Genomic DNA, 13,512 nt, shown 5'->3' on the forward strand with positions numbered 1-13,512 from the left:
AGTGCAGGGTGCCATTTTTTTTCTTTTTTTTTTTTTTTTAGAGAGTCAGGCCAATATCCTGGAGTCTCCTCCAGGTTCTGTGGCCTGTTGTGCCACCCCTGGCTGCAATTTAAAGAAGAAAGATCTGGCAACATCTCTTTCCATGCTCACAACTCCTATCAGTTGCTACTTGCTCAGTGAGCTGTAGTCTTTGATCCAAGGTCAATTTGCATGACTGGTGGGTCATCAGCTGCCTGAACACCTAAATGCTCTTGAAAATGGCAACTTCTTATGGTGGCATTGCTGTTTACACACAGTGGTTTTCACAGCCACCCCAGATGGAAGGCAGAGATGTTATTAATAGTTTGCTTTTCAGATGAAGAAACCCAGGCTCAGTGAAAAGGCTGGGGCTAGTGTCTAAGCTGCAGTGAACTTTTCTTATGGAAGAGATCCTGGATCTGGGGAGGGCTCGGGAAAGGGTGCTGTCCTAGAGTTGGAGGAGAACATATCATTGTGAGCATCTGTGCTGGAGACACAGAATTCATCTGGTTTGCTCATTTGTCTGAGTTGATTCCATTTCCCTGTGTGCCTCAGTGTTACCCTTCTCCTGTTCCAGTTGTGAAAACAATGGGGCAGGCACTCACACACAACACACACACATACACGCACACACACACACACACATATACACAGCCTGTGCTTAATCCTGAAATCTGAGAAGTAGTACCATTACTGTTAGACGCATGACACAGCCATGACCTCTGCCACGCCTACACAATGTCACCTGCTATGGCCGATGTGGCTAGAAAGGAGAAAAGAGAATCAGGGTATAAACATTAATGAGAAGGATGCAAACTATTTAGTATAGATATGACCTCATATTCGCAGCACCCAGGATATTCAAACTATCAGTAACAAAATCAATATCGTTCAATATAATAAACAGATGAGAAGTAAAAAAAGGCCATTTATAATGGCTTATAGGCAGAATTTTCCATATCAAGTTATGTTAACATGTGCATGAAGACAATTTGATAAGGAATGTATACAAACACACAAATGATAAAGTATTTGTAAGAGAGGAAGACCATACTGCAATGTCTACTGGCCCTAAATTAATGTTTAAATTTAACATAATCCCAATTTAAATGACACTTATTTTGAATTAGATGTGTTAAAGTTTATATGAAAAAAGAAACAAATAAGCGAAATCATATAAATTCTGAAAAATCTAAGGTGACTTAGGTCTGAAAGATATTGAAATATATTATAAAACTGAAATAAATTAAGCAGTTTGGCAAAGGCACATGAATAGACAGAACAATAAAACAGCATGTTGAATGCAGAAATTAGCACAGACATGCAGCTGTAGTTAAGAGGACACTTGAAATCAATAGAAGAAAAGCATATGATTTAATAGTTGGTGTTATGTTTAGACAAATGGTAGCCATCTAAAACAAAGTGTAGGTCTCTTCTTAGTTTCATATATAAAAATCAGTTCCAGATGCTACAAAGGTTTAAGTTAAAAAAAAAAATCCATGAAAGTATTAAAAGAAAACAGGGGAGATTTTATTTAAATAATATTCAAATGGAAAGGAACTTTGCATTTTCAAACATGACACAGGTTCCAGAATCCATAAATTAATAAAATGGTATCATAAAATTAATCTGCGGGAATTCCAAGATGGCGGCTAGAGGGAGGAAGCAGAAAGCGAGCCTCCTATAGTGAAATCTTGGAGAGATGCTGGAGACACACTTTGCAGGCATAATCACTGAGAAAAGGCATAACTTTGACTCCTCCACATCTCCAGCCGGCGCAGAGAATCTCCACTTCACGTTAAACGGAGAACCGAGGAGGGACCCTGGGGCCGCCAGTGGCCGGTGCCCATACGGCTTGGGAAGACGCGGACCAGGTGAGCTTCACAGTAGCCCCACGGACAAGCCTGGGCCAGAGCAGCATAGCCCCCTGGACAGACTGACCTCCACCCGGGAAAAAAAGAGAAACTGAGTACTAAGCAATAAGAACAGTTAAGACACGCTGGAAAGAGGGTGGGGCGCCCTGAGCGCTGAAGACTGGGGGAAGGGAATCCTTCCCGGGACTGTAAATAAACGAGCCAGGCGGGCAGGAGAGGCTCTGGCGGGAGAGGCTCTGGCGGGAGCGGGGCGTGCCCAGCAACCAGGAGCGGGGACGCTTGTGAGAGGAGGGAAGACCCACTTCCCACGTGAACTGTAAATAAACACGCAGGCCTGACAACGCGGGGCAGTGTCACCTTTCCCGGTGCTTGGAAAGGGGAAAGGCTGTAGCAGAGGCCGCAGCACAGGAGAACTCTGAGCAAACAAAGCCTGTGGGACCAGGTGAGTGCTAGCTCACCCCAGAGATCTGCATAAATAACCCTGCGAGCTACAGGCTGAGAGCAGCAGGCAGGCAAGCCACAGTTGCAGATACCACTCTCAGAACTGCCTCCAGACGCTTTTTTTTCTTTTTCTCCCTACCTTTGATGAGAGAACAACTGAATTACACCTGCAAGCCGAAAAACTTACTGAAACTGTATTGCATTTGAACTGGGGACACTTGGTAGGGCTTTTTTTTTTTTTATCTTCTGTGTGTGTGTGAGTGTAGTTTTATTCTACTTTATGCATCCCCTTTGATGAGACAACTACAGAACAACATCTGAGGCACCAACTCCAGGACTGGAGATTGAGATGGACATCCAAATTATTAAGACTGAAATTGCATTGCATATAAACTTGGAAGTTTTTTGGTTTTTTTTTTTTTAATTTTCTATTTTCCATTTTATTTTAATTCATTTTTATATATAGATATTACTTTCATATACTTATTTTTTATTTTTTTTATCTTTGATTTTCAATCCTCTCTCTGTCTCTCTATTGTCTGTTCAGCTTACTGTCGATTAGCACACTAACACTCCCTGTTTATACCTTTGAAACTCTCTTGTCTGATACCTTGTTCTGCTTTCTCCCTCTTGTCTGTATATTTGTTTTCCCCTTTTCTTTAACTTCTTGCTTTCCATCTCAGCTCACTCTTCCATTCTCAATATTACCATTGTTATTATTACAAGCTAGAAAATACTTAATTACACACAGTACAGGGACAGTAACAACACCAAGGGCAATGACAGGAAGACAGAAAAAACAAGGAAACCAGTTTCCCCACAGCAAAAAATTAGTACAGGAACCAGAGGGGAATGAAGAGAACAGAAACTCAGATCCAGACTCCAACAAAATGAAGATAAACTATGCCAAAGGACCCAATGAAGCCCACAAGAATAATTTAAAAGAAGACATACTACAAGTACTCAATGAGAATTTTATAGAGATGATACTGGATAGGGTCAACCAAAATGTACAGGAGACACTCAAGAAATTCCAAGACAATAAAAATAGAGAATTTGAAAAAGCAAAAGAAGAAATAAAGGAAACCATAGAAGCACTGTATAAACACCAAAGTGAAAGAGAGAACACAATGAATAAATGGATAAATGAACTCAGGACAAAAATAGACAACAATAAAGAAGAAAACAGCCAGGATATGGAAAACCTCAGAAAAAAGAACGAAACAGAACTGCAAAACAAAACGGAAGGCCAATCCAGCAGAATAGAACAAACAGAAGACAGAATCTCAGAACTTGAAGATGAAATGGTAATTAAAGGAAAAACTGAAGAACTATTAATTAAACAACTCAAGACCTGTGAAAAGAAAATGCAAGAACTCACTGACTCCATCAAAAGACCAAACTTGAGAATCATGGGCATCGAAGAAGGAGAAGAGGTGCAAGGGAAGGGAATGCGTAATATATTCAACAAAATAATAACGGAAAATTTCCCAAATCAAGAGAAAGATATTCCCATACAAATGCAAGAGGCCTCCAGGACACCAAACAGACCAGATCAAAATAGAACTACTCCACGACATATCATCATTAAAACAACAATTTCAGAAACTAAGGAATGAATATTGAAGGCTGTAAGAGAGAAAAAACAAGTAACATACAAAGGTAAACCCATCAAAATCACAGCAGACTTCTCAACAGAAACATTAAAAGCAAGAAGAGCGTGGGGTGAGATCTTCCGGGCACTGAATGAAAATAACTTCAACCCCAGGATACTCTACCCAGCAAAGCTATCATTCAAAATAGATGGAGCAATAAAAGTCTTCCATGATAAGCAGAAACTAAAACAATATGTGACCACAAAGCCACCATTACAAAAGATTCTGCAAGGGATCCTGCACACAAAAAGTGACACCCAACTTAACCATGAAAAGACAGGCAGCACCAAACCACAGGATAAGAAAAAGCAAGACAGTAGAGAGTAACATCAAGTTAGGTACACACAATCAAACCTTCAAACAACTAAGACAACTAAATGGCAGGAATCACCACATACCTATCAGTACTAACACTTAATGTTAATGGACTTAATTCACCCATCAAAAGACACCGTTTGACAAAATGGATTAAAAAAGAAGATCCAACAATTTGTTGCTTACAGGAGACTCATCTCACCGACAGAAATAAGCATATGTTTAGGATGAAAGGCTGGAAGAAGATTTACCAAGCCAATGGCCCCCGAAAACAAGCAGGAGTAGCAATACTTATCTCTGACAAAGTAGACTTCAAACCTACATTGATCAAACGAGATAAAGAAGGACATTCCATACTAATAAAAGGGGAAATAGACCAAAAGGAAATAATAATCATCAATCTGTACGCACCCAATGTCAACGCACCCAATTTCATCAAACATACCCTGAAAGACCTAAAAGCATATATAAATGCCAACACAGTGGTTGTGGGAGACTTTAACACCCCATTATCATCAATAGATAGGTCATCCAAACAAAAACTCAATAAAGAAATCCAAGATCTAAAATATGCAATAGATCAAGTGGACCTAGTTGATGTCTACAGAACATTTCATCCAAACTCTACACAATATACATTCTTCTCAGCAGCCCATGGAACCTTCTCCAAAATAGATCATATCCTAGGGCACAAAGCAAGCCTCAGCAAATATAAGAAAATAGAAATAATACCATGCATACTATCTGACCACAATGCAGTAAAAGTAGAACTCAACAACAAAAGTAAAGACAAAAAACATGCAAACAGCTGGAAACTAAATAACTCATTACTTAATGAAGAATGGATCATCGATGCAATAAAAGAGGAAATTAAAATGTTCCTGGAAGTCAATGAAAATGAAAACACAACCTACCGGAACCTATGGGACACAGCTAAGGCAGTCTTGAGAGGAAAGTTTATAGCCATGAGTGCATATATTAAAAAGATTGAAAGATCCCAAATCAATGACCTAATGATACATCTCAAACTCCTAGAAAAACAAGAACAAGCAAATCCCAAAACAAATAGAAGGAGAGAAATAATAAAAATAAGAGCTGAAATCAACGAAATAGAAACCAAAAAAACCATACAAAGAATTAATGAAACAAAAAGTTGGTTCTTTGAAAAAATAAACAAGATCGATAGACCCCTGGCAAACCTGACTAAAATGAGGAGAGAAAAAACCCAAATTAGTAGAATTAGGAATGCAAAAGGGGAGATAACAACAAACACCATGGAAGTCCAGGAAATCATCAGAGACCACTTTGAGAATGTATATTCAAATAAATTTGAAAATCTAAAAGAAATGGACAGATTTCTAGATACATATGATCATCCAAAACTGAACCAAGAGGAAATTAATCACCTGAATAGACCTATAACACAAAATGAAATTGAAGCAGCAATCAAGAGTCTCCCCAAAAAGAAAAGTCCAGGACCTGATGGATTCTCTGCTGAATTCTATCAGACCTTTAAAGAAGAACTGACACCAACCCTCCTTAAACTGTTCCATGAAATAGAAAGGGAAGGAAAACTGCCAAACACATTTTATGAAGCCAGTATTACACTTATCCCAAAACCAGGCAAAGACACCTCCAAAAAGGAGAACTATAGGCCAATCTCCTTAATGAACACTGATGCAAAAATCCTCAACAAAATAATGGCAAATCGAATTCAGCAACACATCAAAAAGATTATTCACCACGACCAGATAGGCTTCATCCCAGGGATGCAGGGGTGGTTCAACATACAAAAATCAATAAACGTAATAAAGCACATTAACAGAAGCAAAGACAAAAACCACTTGATCATCTCAATAGATGCAGAAAAAGCCTTTGATAAGATCCAACATCATTTCATGATAAAAGCTCTAAGAAAACTAGGAATAGAAGGAAAGTTCCTCAACATTATAAAAGCTATATATGACAAACCTACAGCCAGCATTATACTTAACGGAGAAAAATTAAAACCATTCCCTCTAAAATCAGGAACCAGACAAGGATGCCCACTATCTCCACTCCTATTCAACATAGTACTGGAATTCCTAGCCAGAGCAATTAGGCAAGAAGAAGGAATAAAAGGAATACAAATAGGTAAAGAAACTGTCAAAATATCCCTATTTGCAGACGACATGATCCTATACCTTAAAGACCCAAAAAACTCTACTCAGAAGCTTCTAGACATCATCAATAGCTATAGCAAGGTAGCAGGATATAAAATCAACATAGAAAAATCATTAGCATTTCTATACACTAACAATGAGCAAACGGAAAAAGAAGATATGAAAACAATTCCATTTACAATAGCCTCAAAAAAAATCAAATACCTAGGTGTAAACCTAACAAAAGATGTGAAAGACCTCTACAAGGAAAACTATACACTTCTGAAGAAAGAGATTGAGGAAGACTATAGAAAGTGGAGAGATCTCCCATGCTCATGGATTGGTAGAATCAACATAGTAAAAATGTCGATACTCCCAAAAGTAATCTACATGTTTAATGCAATTCCCATCAAAATTCCAATGACATTCATCAAAGAGATTGAAAAATCTACTGTTAAATTTATATGGAAACACAAGAGGCCACGAATAGCCAAGGCAATACTCAGTCAAAAGAACAATGCAGGAGGTATCACAATACCTGACTTCAAACTATATTACAAAGCAATAACGATAAAAATAGCATGGTACTGGCAAAAAACAGACATGAAGACCAGTGGAACAGAATAGAGGATCCAGATATGAAGCCACACAACTATGAGCAACTTATCTTTGACAAAGGAGCTAAAAATATACGATGGAGAAATAGCAGCCTCTTCAACAAAAACTGCTGGGAAAACTGGTTAGCAGTCTGCAAAAAACTGAAACTAGATCCATGTATATCACCCTATACCAAGATTAACTCAAAATGGATCAAGGATCTTAATATCAGACCCCAAACTCTTAAGTTGATACAAGAAAGAATAGGAAATACTCTGGAGTTAGTAGGTATAGGTAAGAACTTTCTCAATGAAACCCCAGCATCACAGCAACTAAGAGATAGCATAGATAAATGGGACTTCATAAAACTAAAAAGCTTCTGTTCATCAAAAGAAATGGTCTCTAAACTGAAGAGAACACCCACAGAGTGGGAGAAAATATTTGCCAATTATACATCAAAGGACTGATAACCAGAATATACAGGGAACTTAAAAAACTAAATTCTCCCAAAACTAATGAACCAATAAAGAAATGGGCATGTGAACTAAACAGAACTTTCTCAAAAGAAGAAATTCAAATGGCCAGAAAACACATGAAAAAATGCTCACCATCTCTAGCAATAAAGGAAATGCAAATTAAAACCACACTAAGATTCCACCTCACCCCTGTTAGAATAGCCATCATCAGCAACACCACCAACAACAGGTGTTGGTGAGGATGCGGGGAAAAAGGAATCCTCTTACACTGTTGGTGGGAATGTAGACTAGTACAACCACTCTGGAAAAAAATTTGGAGGCTACTTAAAAAGCTGGACATCAATCTACCATTTGATCCAGCAATACCACTCTTGGGGATATACCCAAAAGACTGTGACTCCAGAGGCACCTGCACATCCATGTTTATTGCGGCACTATTCACAATAGCCAAGTTATGGAAACAGCCAAGATGCCCCAGCACAGACGAATGGATTAAGAAAATGTGGTATCTATACACAATGGAATTCTATGCAGCCATGAAGAAGAACGAAATGTTATCATTCGCTGGTAAATGGATGGAACTGGAGAACATCATTCTGAGTGAGGTTAGCCTGGCCCAAAAGACCAAAAATCGTATGTTCTCCCTCATATGCGGACATTAGATCAAGGGCAAACACAACAATGGGATTGGACTTTGAGCACATGATAAAAGCTTTACCACACAAGGGAGGGGTGAGGATAGGTAAGACACCTAAAAAACTAGCTAGCATTTGTTGCCCTTAATGCAGAGAAACTAAAGCAGATACCTTAAAGCAACTGAGGCCAATAGGAAAAGGGGACCAGGAACTAGAGAAAAGGTTAGATCAAAAAGAATTAACCTAGAAGGTAACACCCATGCACAGGAAATCAATGTGAGTCAATGCCCTGTATAGCTATCCTTATCTCAACCAGCAAAACCCCTTGTTCCTTCCTATTATTGCTTATACTCTCTCTACAACAAAATTAGAGATAAGGGCAAAATAGTTTCTGCTGGGTATTGAGGGGGGGGGAGCGGGAGGGGGTGGAGTGGGTGGTAAGGGAGGGTGTGGGGGCAGGGGGGAGAAATGAACCAAGCCTTGTATGCACATATGAATAATAAAAGAAAAATGAAAAAAAAATAAAATTAATCTGCATCACAAAAACACCAGAGAGTCAGAAGATAATCAACAAGCTGGTTTAGAAAAGGTGTTTTTATCATGTGAGACACCGCAACCAATTTCCTCAGTACTTGAATTAGGAGCATAGGACACAGGCTAACGGATGGAACCAAAAGCAAAGGACACAGCAGAGTTCCAAGTTCATAGAGAAGTAAATGACAGTGGTCTTTAAGTACATGAAAGGTGTCACTTCCACTGCTTAAAGTAAGCATAATGAAATTTCTTGCAAGACACCATAGTCACTTATTAAATAGGCACAGATGTTATCTGCTAACATGTCGTTAACCATGAAGAAACCAGCACAAGCTGTTTTTGTCATGGGAGTAAAACCAATCTGACCTCTTCATAGGGCCATTTAGCAATGTCTTCCAAAATAAAACATGGATGTCCCCTGACCTTTCAGTAGCACTTTTAAGAATGTATCCTATGTGCTCACTCATACATTGCTTAATGACACACTCATAAGGATACTATTAACTGAAAAAGCCTGGAAATAATTTATACACTTACCAACAGCATGCCATGCTCTTACAGTGAAGTGCTCTGGAGTCTCCAAATGCAGCCTGACAGCTCTGTAATCATGTGGAACAAGCTCCCAAACGTCCTAATTCGACTGCTGGAGCTTTCAAACGCTGTTGTTCACAACCCACCAAAATAAGAACTACATTCTACATCGCAGACTGGTTCATTGATTCGTTTTCTTTCAACAAATATTTAGTAACTGCCATGTTGTTACACATGAACTGAGTACTGAGGAGACAAAAAGTGAATAAAATAGATGATAAAATTTCTGTCATTATGGAATTAAAAAAAATTTCAACGAAACCTGTTAAACATTGAAATAAATAAATGCTAGTAACAAAAAGCCAATGAGTGGTGATTGGGACTGAAGATGAGGGAAGAGGTCTGATTTTACAGGGCCCCAGGCTACTTTCTGGGGTCATGCAGATGCAGGAGCTGTATGTGTAAACTATGATGGTAGGTATGCATCTACATACAGTTGCTAAAACTTACCAGATTTTACACTTTCTTTAAAAGGAGAAATATTTATTTATATACCAATTATACCTCAATAAGCTTGATTTAAAATAAAAAAACTGACACAGAAATTTTGCGAAACAATATGACTTTTCTGAGGATCGTGTGGTACTCTGAGGTCTTTCCTTCCATTCCATTTTTCATATGACAAAGCAAGGAAGATTGCACTCCTAGTGATCAAATAAAAGTTGATTTTGCTGCTTATGAACTCACTGCAATCCAGAGTTTGGAAACTCTGGTCTATGTTGCTGCTGTTGTAAGGTAACAAATATCATGTGTGAATGTATATTCATAGAGTGTCTGTAGAAATGTGTACATCCACACAGGGGTTGCATAAATTAGCAGGAGCAATGAACTGCCTATTAACAGGGACTGAGGATCAGGAAAAAGAGTAAGAATTTAATTTTATTGTACATGCTTTCTCAATATTTAATGTAACAATTTAAACCATGGATATAGCTTACTTTAAAAAATGTACCTAAGACATTGAAAGGAGAAAAAAGTTGAGAACAGTTGGGATTCAGTTGTCTGAACTATCTGTGTGACTGTCTCCATGCTTAACATCACTGGACTTTCCCCTCTGTAAAACAGTACTGGTCTGCAAGCATCCTTTGGCCCTGACCTTTGCATATTCTGATTGCCCTTTCAGCCATCTTTTTTTTTTCTTTTATTATTCATATGTGCATACAAGGCTTGGGTCATTTCTCCCCCTGCCCCCTCCCTCTCCCCCCCACCCCCTCAATACCCAGCAGAAACTATTTTGCCCTTATTTCTAATTTTGTTGTAGAGAAAGTATAAGCAATAATAGGAAGGAACAAGGGGTTTTGCTGGTTGAGATAAGGATAGCTATACAGGGCATTGACTCACATTGATTTCCTGTGCGTGGGTGTTACCTTCTAGGTTAATTCTTTTTGATCTAACCTTTTCTCTAGTTCCTGGTCCCCTTCTCCTATTGGCCTCAGTTGCTTTAAGGTATCTGCTTTAGTTTCTCTGCGTTAAGGGCAACAAATGCTAGCTAGTTTTTTAGGTGTCTTACCTATCCTCACCCCTCCCTTGTGTGCTCTCGCTTTTATCATGTGCTCATAGTCGAATCCCCTTGTTATGTTTGCCCCTGATCTAATGTCCACATATGAGGGAGAACATACGATTTTTGGTCTTTTGGGCCAGGCTAACCTCACTCAGAATGATGTTCTCCAATTCCATCCATTTCCCAGCGAATGGTAACATTTCGTTCTTCTTCATGTCAGCCATCTTTTGAATCAACCCCCATCTACTGAAGGACACTGAATTATGAGATAGAAGAAAGGGAAGTGGCCTAGTCATTTGTCACAGCAGCAGACACTGAACACCAGCAAAGTCCCAGGCCGCAACTGAGGATATCAGTCTTCTCCTGGGAATAGGAATCACCTGGAAATAAATGACTCTGCAAGCATCAGGTGTTATTGACCTCTTCACAAAAATATTCCTGGTGCACAGAGAAAGGAGTCTTCACTCATACCTGGGTGGATAAAGAAAGGCTTCGTAATGCTGATGTTAACAGGGCTGGATTAGAACGACATGGCTGAGCTTGTCCCTCAGAAGCTGACATCAATTTGGTGATTACATTTTGGACTAATGGTCTGGCATTGTGCTCTGACAATAAGTGGCATTTATGGAACAGTAGGACTGAAAGTTTGAAGCCAAAACTATCCCAGGTAGTTTGGGGACTATTTAGTCTCTGTGAATAATGAAGGAAATAAATATTGGTACCCACAGAGTTCCAGGGCCTGGACTGTTATTGATCAGAGATTGAGAAGAAATTTTAATGTAAAATTTGAATAAATGCTGAGCTACTTCTTGGATGTGGAGATGGGGTTCTGTCTGACTCCAGAGAAATCTGGGTCATAGAGGTAACATTTAGTGAGCACTTAGCAAGTGCAGGCCCTCTTCTAAGCATTTACCTGTACTAACACATTCATTTAATCTCTTCAAAACCCCTGTGACATCATTTCTCTTCAGTGTCCTGGACACAGAGCCTGAGGCAGGCATTTGGTGCATGTGGTTTATCAAAGGCAAGTTCTCAGGAGAGGGAAGTGAAGGAAGCAGGGCAGGGCGGGGGCGGAGCTAGGCAGGGATGAGGTGATTGTCAGCTGCAGTCAGCTTCAGGCTGGTTTCATGGGAGCTCTAGAGCATGAATCACACCACAAAGCCTGACCTGGAGGACTTGTTAGTCAGCTATTGGGCTCTGGCTGCCCTTAGGATTAGGGCAGGGGGCTCTTATTCAACCCAAGACAATCACCTGGAGAGGAGCGGTGGCAGGATGGCAAGTCCAAAATCTGAAGGGCTGGCCAGCAGGCTGGAAATTGAAGCTGGAGCTGATGCTGCAGTCTTGAGGCAGATTTTCTCTTTTGTGGGAAAACACAGTTTGTGCTCTTGAGGCCTTCGACTGCTTGTATGAATTCAGCCCACATTATTGAGGGGATCCTGCTTTACTTCAAACCAACTGATTGTAGGTGTTCACCATGTCTGCAAAATATCTGTGCAGTAACCCCCAGGGGAATGTTTGATTGAATAACTGGGTCCTATAGCCTAGCCAAGATGACACACAAAACTGATCATCACCACTGATATACTAAATATTGTGTTTTACCAACTAGGTAGCTATAAAAGGGGACTACTTGAAACATTACATTATATTAATGCAAAAACTAATGATACAGCCATTAAAAAGAATGCAGAATCAATTTCGTGTACTCACATGAAAAGTCTCCAAGGTTTACTGTCAATTAAAAAAAAAGCAAAGTATAATATGATTGTGTGTATGTGTGAGAATACATTTGTGTATACACCTGGGTGTATATGCACAGAGAATTTTAGGAAGGATATACAAGAAAGTCTTGTTAGTAGTTACTTCTGAGAAGTTCTTACTGTTTGGTAATCCTCTGTCCCTTCTGCATTGCTCTAATGCAGTTTCTACTAATTAATGCAAGTTTAATATTTACTAGTGTCAATGCAGGGAAGAAACTATTGAAGTAGAGGGCTTTTATTTTGCATTCTTCTAGTGTTTGAAATGCAATCATGTTTTACTTCCATAGTTAAACAGAAAGTGTGTGTGTGTGGGGAGGATCCCTGGAACTCTAGGGAAGGGTGGGAGAAGCTGGTTTCATCAGAAAGCTCTACAAACAATGACGCCTGTAGCCAAGGAGGGAAGACAGCTTGGGAATGCCATTTGAATAAAGGGAATTCTGCAAAGAGACTTATCTATGGATTATTGGCTTTTACTAGAACACAAAAACTTACCTGGGTGCAGAGGGGTGGGGAGGAACATTGTAACAGCACTTTTCCTGTTGCCATGGAGTTGGCATACAAACCTTAAATGGAAGACAAAGAGGTGTTAAGGGTAGGCATGTCTTTTCCAGGGTTTGAAAGAAAACATAGAAGCCTGGCTCTCTCCCTCCATCCTGCTGAGTCTTTTTTCTGAGTAGGGATTCATAGAGCTTGGGAAGGTGCTGAGCTTGGAGTCTTTTCCTCTAGTTGAACATCTGCTGCTGTAGCAGCTGGCCTAACCCAGCCCTCTACCTAAGAATATGAGAGTTCCCCATGGGCCAAATGGATGCCCAGAAGATAGCACAGCTTGAGCTCTTTTCCAAGTACCAGGGCAACCCAGAAACAAGTGGCTATGGAAGACAATGAGGGGCTGGGGGTTCCTAATGGAGTAAGTCTTCCAAAGAGGGAGACATGCCATGATATCTATCTATCTATCTATCTGTCCATCCATCTAT

Source organism: Castor canadensis, chromosome 3, assembly GCF_047511655.1.
Source record: "Castor canadensis chromosome 3, mCasCan1.hap1v2, whole genome shotgun sequence".
Classification (NCBI taxonomy): Eukaryota; Metazoa; Chordata; class Mammalia; order Rodentia; family Castoridae; genus Castor; species Castor canadensis.